Genomic DNA, 14,829 nt, shown 5'->3' with positions numbered 1-14,829 from the left:
AATATTGGTCTTTACAGGGTCAGATTTGTTCCCTCTGAAGTACAAAGTCATTCCTAACCGCAATAAGTACAAATTTGTACCATTTAACCAGCCAAAGGGTACATTCAGTGTTCTGTAACACTGTACTGATAAACAATATATATTTAAATTGCACATTTTTTATTTGAAAGCCAGACAATTTTGTATCATCAAGTTTTTGAGCCATATTTAGTTGATGATAATGTTTATAATCTTTATGATCTTTCCTGCCACAAAAACCATGGGTACAAAAAAGGACTTTCACTGAAAGGTACTTTTTTGTGCCTCAATATAAGGTACAGCCCCAGCGACAAGCTTTGTACTCTTTTAGGTACAAATCTGTACTTATATTTCTTAGAGTGTACAGTTCAGTTCAATTCTATTTATATTATGAGTAGCCTTTATTAAATCCAGTCTATTCATCTGGATATCTACTAAACTCTTACCTAAACAGAAATGTAGGTTATCTCTACTTTACTGGATAAATTATTTTTACATTTTCACACAATTATCTGATTTATCTTTCTCCTCCTTACATTTTAATAAAATTATCCTCGTCACTCCTGTTTCATTTCAGCTGGTTTTTATTCCGGCTTCTCATCGTTCAATAATAAAACCCCTATCCAGATAAATCTCTCCATCCAGATAGAGGGAATCTGATTGGTGATTGGATGTAGAGAAGTATAACCATATACCATTCCGACTCCCTATTGGTTTATACGGTAATTAAGATGATCCGTGCAGAGACTCAAGAGAACTCCAGACAAACCCCAGTCCAACTAAACTTCTTTAATATATTTACACTCTACTGTATGTAAAATACATTCATTTACAATGGGCATATCCTATTTTTCCCACTAAAAGGCGCATTATGGGACACTAGTAAGGAACAGGGGTGTCACCATGTTCTCCTTTTAGTTCAGCAGGTCTCACCTTTGGGTGTAAAGCTAAGCTAAGCTAAGTAAACAAAACCGTAAATCTTTTCATAAACTCTTTTAAAGTTAAATAAGTGCTGGATGTTAATCTACACAGATTTCTCTCCTGAAAACTGTTTATTTGGGTGAGTAAAACACTTCAGTTTATTTACAGTAAGCTTAGATTTACAGATTTCTAAGATCACTAAGGCTGGGTGTAGCAACATTAGCATTATCAACTAACCGCTAGCGCTAGCCACAGTTAGCTGCTAATGCTGCCCGACAGCACTACACTGAGGAACCGAGAGGAACTGAGTGTTTTGGTAAGCCAGGGCAATATTAGCTAGCGGTTAGCGGCTAGTGCTAATACTGCTCCAGCAGTGCTAGCCAGGGTTAGCAGCAGGCTACAGGCCAGTAATATTCTGAAGGGCGATAGAGCTAGCACTTTTAATGCTAATGTTAATGCTGCTCCAACAGATGTTTTTTTTTTTTTATGTGTGCCTTATAGTCTGAAAAATATGGTATATGCAGCTAAAACACTAGGGAGCCTGTTTTAATGGCTTTAATGGCTTTTTTTCCCCTCCTTACATTACTTTTATACTTTTAGTTTAAATTTTAAAACCAGTACTTTTACACTTTTACTTAAAGGAGAACTGAATCCGTGTAAAATGTATTTTTATTGTAGTAAAACATGATAAAAAGTTCTTATCTTTGATGAATAGCACACCTCCGTTCTCCCACAGCGTTCAGAGATCCAGAAATTTAAACAGTTTCTCCAACAAACACCCTTCAGACTGGGAGATACGGGGCATAATTTACCCTGATAAATCACTTTTTACACCGTTATCCAGCTCAAAGTAGCTCCACACCTCCTTACTAGAATCCGGAGAGCCCTGATATTTAAAACGAGGCATTAATAACTTAAAAAGTGCAGAAGAAGCTTATTAAAAACCACTGTTTACATCCTATAACACTACTAGCTTCAGCTCCGAGCGCCGTCATCACTGTACTGATAATGACATACTTATATATATATACATAGACAGTGTTTTTTAATAAGCTTCTTGTGCACTTTTTAAGTTATTAATGCCTCATTTTAAATATCAGGGCTCTCCGGATTCTAGTAAGGAGGTGTGGAGCTACTTTGAGCTGGATAACGGTGTAAAAAGTGATTTATCAGGGTAAATTATGCCCCGTATCTCCCAGTCTGAAGGATGTTTGTTGGAGAAACTGTTTAAATTACTGGATCTCTGAACGCTGTGGGAGAACGGAGGTGAGCTATTCATCAAAGATAAGAACTTTTATCATGTTTTACTACAATAAAAGTATATTTTACACTGGAGTTCTCTTTTAAATAGTAAAAAAGTCAGAAGGTCCAGATCATTGCTCTGTATTCAGGCTTGTAGCATTTTCCTGCAAAATACAAGTTCATCCATCAGCCTGCCAGACAGCGCAGTGTGATCCATCACTCCAGAGAACACATTTCCACAGCTCCAGAGTCCAACAGCGCTGTTCTTTACACCAATCCAGCTGAGGCTCGGCTTTTTGCACGATTACTGATCTCAGGGTTGTTTCCAGCTGCTTAGTTTTGGAAAGCAAGTCCATTAAGCGAAGCAGTTTCTCAGACTGAACAGTAGAAAATAGCACTTACTGCTGACTAGGGCAGCTTTAGCAGGATAGATTTTGCGAGGAAATAATATTCCTCTATTGAAAGTTTGGTAGGGAGTTACTTTGTTCACTAATACCACTTACAACTTTACTACTGTACACAACACAAGCTCCGCCCACTTCTCTACTACAATACAGAGTTACTATATTCACTAATACCTCTTTACTACAACTTTACTACTGTACACAACACAAGCCTTATGTTCACCATGACCAGAAGAAGCTCCGCCCACTTCTCTACTACAATACAGAGTTACTATATTCACTAATACCTCTTTACTACAACTTTACTACTGTACACAACACAAGCCTTACTGTATGTTCACCATGACCAGAAGCTCCGCCCACTTCTCTACTACAATACAGAGTTACTATATTCACTTATACCACTTTACTACAACTTTACTACTGTACACAACACAAGCCTTATGTTCACCATGACCAGAATAAGCTCCACCCACTTCTCTACTACAACACAGAGTTACTATATTCACTAATACCACTTTACTACAACTTTACTACTGTACACAACACAAGCCTTATGTTCACCATGACCAGAAGAAGCTCCTCCCACTTCTCTACTACAATACAGAGTTACTATATTCACTAATACTATTTACAATTGAAATATGTTTTGGCTCTAAAATGCAGGAATTGATGTATATTAATACATTAGTAAGTAATATAATACAGGAAATTGACAAATCCTGCACCTAACAGCTGGGGTTATGCATAGGGCTCAGCCAGGATCTACTACTCACTCAACTAACAACAATAGCAAAACCACCACAATCTGATACTGGCTCGACAAGAATCCAGAAGCACAGCCTAACACTATGTTCATGGTCCATTGCCTCAACTGCCAAGTAACAGACCTACCAAAAATAACCTATGAACACATAGAATCCCTCCTTAATCTAAGCTCACTTCCTTTAACTATGGCAACAACACACTTACCTAAGCACAATCACACACAATAAATCACATTATAAGTTGCGTGAGCAGAACACAGCAACCACTACCATCTGATACTGGCTCGACAAGAATCCAGAAGCATAGCGAACTATGTTCATGGTCCGTGCCTCAACTGCCAAGTACTCAGACGTCTACAAAAACTCATGAGACAACTTATTACAAGAGCAGGACCACACCAATCCCCTTCATCCAAACTTTAACACAAACTTCAGTGCAAGCTCTTCTCGGGGGTCATCAGGCAGGCACCTTCCTTCGTCAGTGTTTCGCTGAATTAGGCCCACGACACCTCCAGAAGGCTCAACAGTGAAGTCTGGCGTCCCAGACCCACCCCCCTCCAAGCCTGCTGTAGAAGCACAAACTCATTCCCTTCCCCACGTAGCCTCAGCCCTTCTGAACCACAACCACTGACTAGATCTTTCAGCTACATCTAACAACTCCAACACAAACTTCAGTGCAAGCTCTTCTCAGGGGTCATCAGGTAGGCACCTTCCTTCGTCAGTGTTTCGCTGAATTAGGCCCACGACACCTCCAGAAGGCTCAACAGTGAAGTCTGGCGTCCCAGACCCACCCCCCTCCAAGCTTGCTGTAGAAGCACAAACTCACTCCCTTCCCCACACAGCCTCAGCCCTTCTGAACCACAACCACTGACTAGATCTTTCAGCTACATCTGACAACTCCTTCACTACAGTCCTTAGCACACGACCTCTAATTCCGAATTCAGACAGCAGTCTTGTGGCAGACTTCGCAACAAAGCCTCTAGTACCTACCTCTACCGGTCTAATATACGCTTGCCACCCACGCTCTCTCACCTCAGCCACCAAGTCTGTATACTTCAGCCTTTTCCTTTCATAAGCTCCATCTACCTCGTCTTCAAACGGAACAGTCAGCTCTATAAAATACACTATCCGCTTACTTTCAGAGTACAACACTACATCCGGCCTCAAGGTTGTAACCAGAATGCACTGTGGGATCTGCAGTTTACTACCTACATCCACTAATAACTTCCAATCTCGTGCATTGGCCCACTTACCAGCAGTTTTCAAGCACTGTGCTGTTTCTCCACTATGCTGCCCCTCACGCACAAACGTTATTACCCTACTGCAACCTACCACGGGCATGTTATTAACTTCTAACCGTTTCTTATCAAGTGCACCTGCAAGAGATCTAAGTACCTGATTATGCCTCCATGTGTAGCGCCCCTGGGATAGACTCACCTTACATGCCGACAAAATGTGCTTCAGCGTGCCACTTCCTGCACATAGCTTACAACTTGGATCCTCACCCACCCACTGAGCAAGGTTTTGTGGCGTTGGCAGAACATCATATGTAGCTCCCAAAAGAAACTTTATACGGCCTGTATCCAATCCCCATAACTCTCGCCAGGTGATTCTCCGCTTCTCTACACTTTCCCATCTCATCCACTGCCCCTGTTTACTCTGCCCTGCTGCTTTTGCCCTCCTTGCTTCCTCCTCCTGCTCACGAATAAACCCTGTAACCATACGCCTTTTCTCAGGTGATGTGGCCTTGCCGAATGCTTTCCAAGAATCACCTAAACCTAGTCCTGCCCTCCCATTTTGCACCTGCCCCACAACATCCCTGTGCTCCAGTGCCCTCCTTGCGGCTTGAGTAGCTTCTCGAGCATTCCACTTTCTCCCAGACCTAGTCACTGGTGCTGTTGCTTTAACCAGCCCGTCTTTTGACCCTAACAACTGCATTTCACGTCCTACCTTAGCACATTTGAACTCCTCAACCAAGCTCGTCAACGGCAGTTCCAGCATCCCTCTCCCACACCACGCCACACTACTAAGGCAACGCGGCACCCCCAACCATGTCCTTATAGCCTTGCTCATAACCCTTTCTAACCTCTCAACTTCAGAAATCGGAATATCATAAACTGTAAGTGGCCACCTTAGACGAGGCAACAAACCAAACTGCAGACACCACAATTTTAATTTACCTGGCAGAAAAGACTTATCAATTCTATTAATGGCCTCCACCATTTCTGTCCTCAACCCTTCCACCTGCTCTTTATCATTCAGTGCTGCAGTATACCACCTACCCAAACTCTTAACTGGCTTTTCCAATATAGATGGTATGACTTCTCCCTCCATCATAAACCTTTCTTGTATCAATTTCCCTTTAACGATTGATACACTCCTAGACTTGCTCGGTTTAACTTTCATCCTAGCCAGCCTAAGATTATCATTTAACTTCCCTAGCAGTCGCCGGGTACATGGCACCGTGGTCGTTAATGTTGTCATATCGTCCATAAACGCCCTAACTGGTGGGAGCCGGGTGCCATCATGCAGCCTCTCCCCGCCTACGACCCACTTAGAAGCCCTAATAATCACCTCCATTGCCATCGCAAACGCTAGCGGTGAAATTGTACAACCTGCCATTATACCTATTTCCAGTCGTTGCCAAGATGTGACACACTCCCCTACACTAAAGCAAAACTGTATGTCTTCAAAATAGGCTTTAACTAACCTTGAAATCTCTTCTGGAACCCTAAAAAAATTGAATGCCTTCCACAACAATGCATGCGGTACCGAACCAAAAGCATTAGCCAGATCTAAAAACACCACATGTAGATCCTTTTTCTCGGCTCTTGCTGTTTGAATCTGATGCCAAATCATACTATTATGCTCTATGCAACCAGAAAAACCTGCAATTCCTGCCTTTTGTACAGACGTATCAATTAAATTATTTCTTTTCAGGTACGTTGCTAGTCTACGTGCAACCACACTAAAGAAGATCTTACCCTCCACATTCAACAAGCTTATGGGACGGAACTGATCAATAGCCACAGAATCCTTTTCTTTTGGGATAAGAACACCACCTGCTCTGCGCCACTCCTTTGGAATAATCCCCTTCTTCCACACTATAGCCATTAGTTTCCATAGAAACTTCAAAACATCTGGTGCACTTTTATATAATCTATATGGAACCCCATTTGGCCCTGGGGCAGAACCTGCCTTTGCAGCCTTCACCACCTCCTGAACCTCACTCCACCTAGGGGGGTTAACATCCATTTTCCACTCTATATCACCTAACGGCGGCATGTCTGCTGGTAGGTCCAGGTCGCTAGACCTTTCCTTCTCTGTGTAAACACTCTTAAAGTGCTCCTCCAACTCCCTCTTTCCGACCTTTAGATTTCCTGATTTCTCCTTACTAAACAGACTCTTAACAAACCTAAATGGATCTCTAAAGAACTCTATCCTAGCACGCTCCTTCTTCTTCCTCCTTTTCCTCATAGCCTCTGCTCTCCGCAATTTTACCAACTTACTTCTCAACTCCTCCTGCAATAACTCAATGCCCTCTCTTTCTGCCTCATTCCCCTTCTTCCACTTCTTTCTGAGTAACCTTGACTCCTTAACCAGTTTTTCTATTTCTACCTGCCGCCTTGATTTAACTACATCTTGATACTTTACGTTCCTCTGCACAACACCAAATCTTGCCATTCCATAATCATAAATGACTTTACCTAGCCTGTTCAATTTATTCTCTGCTGTTCCCTTCAAACCCTCAAGCATACCTTTCAAATCATCATTAATACTCCTCCATGCCATCTTGTCTCCTGTGCCTGGCCATTTAACTTTGGATCTTTGACCGATTCCTTTCTCCCTACCCATCTGCTTTCCCTTAGCCTTTGACCTATCAACACCTCCTTCATCCTCCACTCCTTCTGTGCTTAAGTTAGCCTCCCTAGTATCAAAGGTATTGATATCCTGCGGACTGTGGCACGTAACCTGCCGCTGGACTTCAGCCGACTGACTCAAACAATTCTGTTCAAAGTATTGTTCAATGCGGGGCCCCTGCACTCCTTCACTCAAGCACCTCATCTTTCCTTGGTGTATCCTCAGCCCTCTCACTGATGTGACCTTGCTCCACCCACACACACAGGTCAGCAACTCCTTTCCACTTACCATCCCACCTGCCTCTATGCTTAACCCACTTCTCGTAGTCATGTCCGTTCCAGAGTCCGTAACCATGTTATCCGCCTGTGAGTCATCTTCCACCCCTGCTCTCGCTGACTCCTGGGGTATTGCTTTTTTCTTTTTCAATGTAGCTTGCTTGGTTGCACACACATGGTTAACCATGGTGGCTGCTACCATGGATTGCCAGCCCATGGCAGCACCGTTAGGGTCTATTCCCTCTTGTCAGCTGTCTTTCCATGCTGTCACAGGGTCTTTCCTCTGTTGTCAACTGTTCTCTTCACAGCAGTCACTAGCTTAACTAGATATCAAGTAATATAATACAGGAAATTGACAAATCCTGCACCTAACAGCTGGGGTTATGCATAGGGCTCAGCCAGGATCTACTACTCACTCAACTAACAACAATAGCAAAACCACCACAATCTGATACTGGCTCGACAAGAATCCAGAAGCACAGCCTAACACTATGTTCATGGTCCATTGCCTCAACTGCCAAGTAACAGACCTACCAAAAATAACCTATGAACACATAGAATCCCTCCTTAATCTAAGCTCACTTCCTTTAACTATGGCAACAACACACTTACCTAAGCACAATCACACACAATAAATCACATTATAAGTTGCGTGAGCAGAACACAGCAACCACTACCATCTGATACTGGCTCGACAAGAATCCAGAAGCATAGCGAACTATGTTCATGGTCCGTGCCTCAACTGCCAAGTACTCAGACGTCTACAAAAACTCATGAGACAACTTATTACAAGAGCAGGACCACACCAATCCCCTTCATCCAAACTTTAACACAAACTTCAGTGCAAGCTCTTCTCGGGGGTCATCAGGCAGGCACCTTCCTTCGTCAGTGTTTCGCTGAATTAGGCCCACGACACCTCCAGAAGGCTCAACAGTGAAGTCTGGCGTCCCAGACCCACCCCCCTCCAAGCCTGCTGTAGAAGCACAAACTCATTCCCTTCCCCACGTAGCCTCAGCCCTTCTGAACCACAACCACTGACTAGATCTTTCAGCTACATCTAACAACTCCAACACAAACTTCAGTGCAAGCTCTTCTCAGGGGTCATCAGGTAGGCACGTTCCTTCGTCAGTGTTTCGCTGAATTAGGCCCACGACACCTCCAGAAGGCTCAACAGTGAAGTCTGGCGTCCCAGACCCACCCCCCTCCAAGCTTGCTGTAGAAGCACAAACTCACTCCCTTCCCCACACAGCCTCAGCCCTTCTGAACCACAACCACTGACTAGATCTTTCAGCTACATCTGACAACTCCTTCACTACAGTCCTTAGCACACGACCTCTAATTCCGAATTCAGACAGCAGTCTTGTGGCAGACTTCGCAACAAAGCCTCTAGTACCTACCTCTACCGGTCTAATATACGCTTGCCACCCACGCTCTCTCACCTCAGCCACCAAGTCTGTATACTTCAGCCTTTTCCTTTCATAAGCTCCATCTACCTCGTCTTCAAACGGAACAGTCAGCTCTATAAAATACACTATCCGCTTACTTTCAGAGTACAACACTACATCCGGCCTCAAGGTTGTAACCAGAATGCACTGTGGGATCTGCAGTTTACTACCTACATCCACTAATAACTTCCAATCTCGTGCATTGGCCCACTTACCAGCAGTTTTCAAGCACTGTGCTGTTTCTCCACTATGCTGCCCCTCACGCACAAACGTTATTACCCTACTGCAACCTACCACGGGCATGTTATTAACTTCTAACCGTTTCTTATCAAGTGCACCTGCAAGAGATCTAAGTACCTGATTATGCCTCCATGTGTAGCGCCCCTGGGATAGACTCACCTTACATGCCGACAAAATGTGCTTCAGCGTGCCACTTCCTGCACATAGCTTACAACTTGGATCCTCACCCACCCACTGAGCAAGGTTTTGTGGCGTTGGCAGAACATCATATGTAGCTCCCAAAAGAAACTTTATACGGCCTGTATCCAATCCCCATAACTCTCGCCAGGTGATTCTCCGCTTCTCTACACTTTCCCATCTCATCCACTGCCCCTGTTTACTCTGCCCTGCTGCTTTTGCCCTCCTTGCTTCCTCCTCCTGCTCACGAATAAACCCTGTAACCATACGCCTTTTCTCAGGTGATGTGGCCTTGCCGAATGCTTTCCAAGAATCACCTAAACCTAGTCCTGCCCTCCCATTTTGCACCTGCCCCACAACATCCCTGTGCTCCAGTGCCCTCCTTGCGGCTTGAGTAGCTTCTCGAGCATTCCACTTTCTCCCAGACCTAGTCACTGGTGCTGTTGCTTTAACCAGCCCGTCTTTTGACCCTAACAACTGCATTTCACGTCCTACCTTAGCACATTTGAACTCCTCAACCAAGCTCGTCAACGGCAGTTCCAGCATCCCTCTCCCACACCACGCCACACTACTAAGGCAACGCGGCACCCCCAACCATGTCCTTATAGCCTTGCTCATAACCCTTTCTAACCTCTCAACTTCAGAAATCGGAATATCATAAACTGTAAGTGGCCACCTTAGACGAGGCAACAAACCAAACTGCAGACACCACAATTTTAATTTACCTGGCAGAAAAGACTTATCAATTCTATTAATGGCCTCCACCATTTCTGTCCTCAACCCTTCCACCTGCTCTTTATCATTCAGTGCTGCAGTATACCACCTACCCAAACTCTTAACTGGCTTTTCCAATATAGATGGTATGACTTCTCCCTCCATCATAAACCTTTCTTGTATCAATTTCCCTTTAACGATTGATACACTCCTAGACTTGCTCGGTTTAACTTTCATCCTAGCCAGCCTAAGATTATCATTTAACTTCCCTAGCAGTCGCCGGGTACATGGCACCGTGGTCGTTAATGTTGTCATATCGTCCATAAACGCCCTAACTGGTGGGAGCCGGGTGCCATCATGCAGCCTCTCCCCGCCTACGACCCACTTAGAAGCCCTAATAATCACCTCCATTGCCATCGTAAACGCTAGCGGTGAAATTGTACAACCTGCCATTATACCTATTTCCAGTCGTTGCCAAGATGTGACACACTCCCCTACACTAAAGCAAAACTGTATGTCTTCAAAATAGGCTTTAACTAACCTTGAAATCTCTTCTGGAACCCTAAAAAAATTGAATGCCTTCCACAACAATGCATGCGGTACCGAACCAAAAGCATTAGCCAGATCTAAAAACACCACATGTAGATCCTTTTTCTCGGCTCTTGCTGTTTGAATCTGATGCCAAATCATACTATTATGCTCTATGCAACCAGAAAAACCTGCAATTCCTGCCTTTTGTACAGACGTATCAATTAAATTATTTCTTTTCAGGTACGTTGCTAGTCTACGTGCAACCACACTAAAGAAGATCTTACCCTCCACATTCAACAAGCTTATGGGACGGAACTGATCAATAGCCACAGAATCCTTTTCTTTTGGGATAAGAACACCACCTGCTCTGCGCCACTCCTTTGGAATAATCCCCTTCTTCCACACTATAGCCATTAGTTTCCATAGAAACTTCAAAACATCTGGTGCACTTTTATATAATCTATATGGAACCCCATTTGGCCCTGGGGCAGAACCTGCCTTTGCAGCCTTCACCACCTCCTGAACCTCACTCCACCTAGGGGGGTTAACATCCATTTTCCACTCTATATCACCTAACGGCGGCATGTCTGCTGGTAGGTCCAGGTCGCTAGACCTTTCCTTCTCTGTGTAAACACTCTTAAAGTGCTCCTCCAACTCCCTCTTTCCGACCTTTAGATTTCCTGATTTCTCCTTACTAAACAGACTCTTAACAAACCTAAATGGATCTCTAAAGAACTCTATCCTAGCACGCTCCTTCTTCTTCCTCCTTTTCCTCATAGCCTCTGCTCTCCGCAATTTTACCAACTTACTTCTCAACTCCTCCTGCAATAACTCAATGCCCTCTCTTTCTGCCTCATTCCCCTTCTTCCACTTCTTTCTGAGTAACCTTGACTCCTTAACCAGTTTTTCTATTTCTACCTGCCGCCTTGATTTAACTACATCTTGACACTTTACGTTCCTCTGCACAACACCAAATCTTGCCATTCCATAATCATAAATGACTTTACCTAGCCTGTTCAATTTATTCTCTGCTGTTCCCTTCAAACCCTCAAGCATACCTTTCAAATCATCATTAATACTCCTCCATGCCATCTTGTCTCCTGTGCCTGGCCATTTAACTTTGGATCTTTGACCGATTCCTTTCTCCCTACCCATCTGCTTTCCCTTAGCCTTTGACCTATCAACACCTCCTTCATCCTCCACTCCTTCTGTGCTTAAGTTAGCCTCCCTAGTATCAAAGGTATTGATATCCTGCGGACTGTGGCACGTAACCTGCCGCTGGACTTCAGCCGACTGACTCAAACAATTCTGTTCAAAGTATTGTTCAATGCGGGGCCCCTGCACTCCTTCACTCAAGCACCTCATCTTTCCTTGGTGTATCCTCAGCCCTCTCACTGATGTGACCTTGCTCCACCCACACACACAGGTCAGCAACTCCTTTCCACTTACCATCCCACCTGCCTCTATGCTTAACCCACTTCTCGTAGTCATGTCCGTTCCAGAGTCCGTAACCATGTTATCCGCCTGTGAGTCATCTTCCACCCCTGCTCTCGCTGACTCCTGGGGTATTGCTTTTTTCTTTTTCAATGTAGCTTGCTTGGTTGCACACACATGGTTAACCATGGTGGCTGCTACCATGGATTGCCAGCCCATGGCAGCACCGTTAGGGTCTATTCCCTCTTGTCAGCTGTCTTTCCATGCTGTCACAGGGTCTTTCCTCTGTTGTCAACTGTTCTCTTCACAGCAGTCACTAGCTTAACTAGATATCAAGTAATATAATACAGGAAATTGACAAATCCTGCACCTAACAGCTGGGGTTATGCATAGGGCTCAGCCAGGATCTACTACTCACTCAACTAACAACAATAGCAAAACCACCACAATCTGATACTGGCTCGACAAGAATCCAGAAGCACAGCCTAACACTATGTTCATGGTCCATTGCCTCAACTGCCAAGTAACAGACCTACCAAAAATAACCTATGAACACATAGAATCCCTCCTTAATCTAAGCTCACTTCCTTTAACTATGGCAACAACACACTTACCTAAGCACAATCACACACAATAAATCACATTATAAGTTGCGTGAGCAGAACACAGCAACCATTACCATCTGATACTGGCTCGACAAGAATCCAGAAGCATAGCGAACTTTGTTCATGGTCCGTGCCTCAACTGCCAAGTACTCAGACGTCTACAAAAACTCATGAGACAACTTATTACAAGAGCAGGACCACACCAATCCCCTTCATCCAAACTTTAACACAAACTTCAGTGCAAGCTCTTCTCGGGGGTCATCAGGCAGGCACCTTCCTTCGTCAGTGTTTCGCTGAATTAGGCCCACGACACCTCCAGAAGGCTCAACAGTGAAGTCTGGCGTCCCAGACCCACCCCCCTCCAAGCCTGCTGTAGAAGCACAAACTCATTCCCTTCCCCACGTAGCCTCAGCCCTTCTGAACCACAACCACTGACTAGATCTTTCAGCTACATCTAACAACTCCAACACAAACTTCAGTGCAAGCTCTTCTCAGGGGTCATCAGGTAGGCACCTTCCTTCGTCAGTGTTTCGCTGAATTAGGCCCACGACACCTCCAGAAGGCTCAACAGTGAAGTCTGGCGTCCCAGACCCACCCCCCTCCAAGCTTGCTGTAGAAGCACAAACTCACTCCCTTCCCCACACAGCCTCAGCCCTTCTGAACCACAACCACTGACTAGATCTTTCAGCTACATCTGACAACTCCTTCACTACAGTCCTTAGCACACGACCTCTAATTCCGAATTCAGACAGCAGTCTTGTGGCAGACTTCGCAACAAAGCCTCTAGTACCTACCTCTACCGGTCTAATATACGCTTGCCACCCACGCTCTCTCACCTCAGCCACCAAGTCTGTATACTTCAGCCTTTTCCTTTCATAAGCTCCATCTACCTCGTCTTCAAACGGAACAGTCAGCTCTATAAAATACACTATCCGCTTACTTTCAGAGTACAACACTACATCCGGCCTCAAGGTTGTAACCAGAATGCACTGTGGGATCTGCAGTTTACTACCTACATCCACTAATAACTTCCAATCTCGTGCATTGGCCCACTTACCAGCAGTTTTCAAGCACTGTGCTGTTTCTCCACTATGCTGCCCCTCACGCACAAACGTTATTACCCTACTGCAACCTACCACGGGCATGTTATTAACTTCTAACCGTTTCTTATCAAGTGCACCTGCAAGAGATCTAAGTACCTGATTATGCCTCCATGTGTAGCGCCCCTGGGATAGACTCACCTTACATGCCGACAAAATGTGCTTCAGCGTGCCACTTCCTGCACATAGCTTACAACTTGGATCCTCACCCACCCACTGAGCAAGGTTTTGTGGCGTTGGCAGAACATCATATGTAGCTCCCAAAAGAAACTTTATACGGCCTGTATCCAATCCCCATAACTCTCGCCAGGTGATTCTCCGCTTCTCTACACTTTCCCATCTCATCCACTGCCCCTGTTTACTCTGCCCTGCTGCTTTTGCCCTCCTTGCTTCCTCCTCCTGCTCACGAATAAACCCTGTAACCATACGCCTTTTCTCAGGTGATGTGGCCTTGCCGAATGCTTTCCAAGAATCACCTAAACCTAGTCCTGCCCTCCCATTTTGCACCTGCCCCACAACATCCCTGTGCTCCAGTGCCCTCCTTGCGGCTTGAGTAGCTTCTCGAGCATTCCACTTTCTCCCAGACCTAGTCACTGGTGCTGTTGCTTTAACCAGCCCGTCTTTTGACCCTAACAACTGCATTTCACGTCCTACCTTAGCACATTTGAACTCCTCAACCAAGCTCGTCAACGGCAGTTCCAGCATCCCTCTCCCACACCACGCCACACTACTAAATTAAGATGAACAGATAAAAAGTTAAAGTAGGTGTAAGAAACACTGATTTTACATTTTCCACACTGTTGTATCCTTCTTTAGTGAGTAAATCAGTGTATCTGCTGCTTCTGACTAAAGTTTCTTGTTTTCTGCACAAAAGCAATAAACTTGTCTCAGAACATTAATTTCTCTCTCTCTCTCTCTCTCTCTCTCTCTCTCTCTCTCTCTCTCTCTCTCGCCGAAGCTCTTTCAGCCTGTCTCTCTCTCACCATCTCTCTGTCACCATCTGTCTTTCTTCTAGTCTCTCTCTCTCTCTCTCTCTCTCTCTATATATATATATATATATAAATATTTTCTCTCCCCATCTATCTTTCAGCCCTT

This window comes from Astyanax mexicanus, chromosome 22, assembly GCF_023375975.1.
Source record: "Astyanax mexicanus isolate ESR-SI-001 chromosome 22, AstMex3_surface, whole genome shotgun sequence".
Lineage (NCBI taxonomy): Eukaryota > Metazoa > Chordata > Actinopteri > Characiformes > Acestrorhamphidae > Astyanax > Astyanax mexicanus.
The sequence above is the reverse complement of the archived record's forward strand: the minus strand, read 5'-3'. Positions refer to the sequence as shown.